This window comes from Octopus bimaculoides, chromosome 27 (genome assembly GCF_001194135.2).
Source record: "Octopus bimaculoides isolate UCB-OBI-ISO-001 chromosome 27, ASM119413v2, whole genome shotgun sequence".
Taxonomy (NCBI): Eukaryota; Metazoa; Mollusca; class Cephalopoda; order Octopoda; family Octopodidae; genus Octopus; species Octopus bimaculoides.
In genome coordinates, this window is record NC_069007.1 from 5058626 (window position 1) to 5059925 (window position 1300).

Sequence of the window (1300 nt, forward strand, 5' to 3'; positions counted from 1 at the left end):
ATATTTATATTCTTATATTTATATGTATCTACAAGGACGTATATATGCATATGTGTATTTAATCTATATATATGTATATACATGTGTGCATATGTATGGCTGCCCACGAATGTATATGCCCTTATATATGATGTGTGTATATATGCATGCGTGTGCATGTGCACATATATACGTATAAGTATATACATATATGCGTGCGCGCATTTATACACAAACACACACACAAAAGCAAATACACATCAAACTTAATGTACCTTCAATGCAGCTGTCTCCCATAAAAGCTTATCACGGATTTATATTAAAATCTGAATCGTTATTTGCCTTAGCTTGATAAGTTAGCCTTGCATTCGTGCAGGAAACACCAGTGATGTGCACTTTAGCACAAACAACAACAACAACAACAATAATAATAATCCTTTCTACTAAAGGTACAAGGCCTGAAATTTGGGGTGAGGGGCTAGTTGATTATATCGACCCCAGTACACAACTGGTACTTATTTCATCGACCCTGAAAGGATGAAAGACAAAGTCGACCTCGCTGGAGTTTGAACTTAGAACGTAAAGACGAGCCAAATACCGATAAACAAATTGTCCTGCGTGCTAACGGTTCTGCCAGCACGCCGCCTTAATGATGATGATGATGATGATGATGATGATGATGATGTTTTCTTTATTCGGCACAAGGGCCGCAAAAACATTTAGGCCAATACAAAGGACAGCATGGATTTACATTGAACCATGTGAGCAATAAAAAAAACCCAATAACAACATAAACATTTATAGCAGCAAAATTATCAAATAGGTGGAGAGGAAACCCGACCCAGGGGTGACCAAAGAACCCCACAGATACCGAATACCCTTAATCACCAAGAGCACCACAACAAGATCTCCTCCGCTCCATCTCCATCTATACTCTGTGGCCTTCAGGTGCCAGCTTATAGAAGATGAACTCACTCGAGCTATCCTTGCCCCAGTCACCCATCTTTCAACAAATTAACTGGGAGGAGTGCAGCTCATCTCTATCAACACCATATTTTTGTCAGGGAATTTTTAAATGTTAACAAAGATGGCAGTGTCGCTCTTCAGTCCTTTGTCATCTTCACCACACAACATCCTTTGCCATAGTTTGTAAACAGAGGAAAACTGCCTGCTCTTCCCGTTCGAAGGAAAGCGGCGGAGCGATCTTCATGATAGCAGTAGTAGTAGTAGTAGTAGTAGTAGTAGTAGTAGTGGTGGTAGCAGCAGCAGCAGCAGCAAATTTTGGCACAAGGACATTGATTCTAGTATTCAACTAGTACTT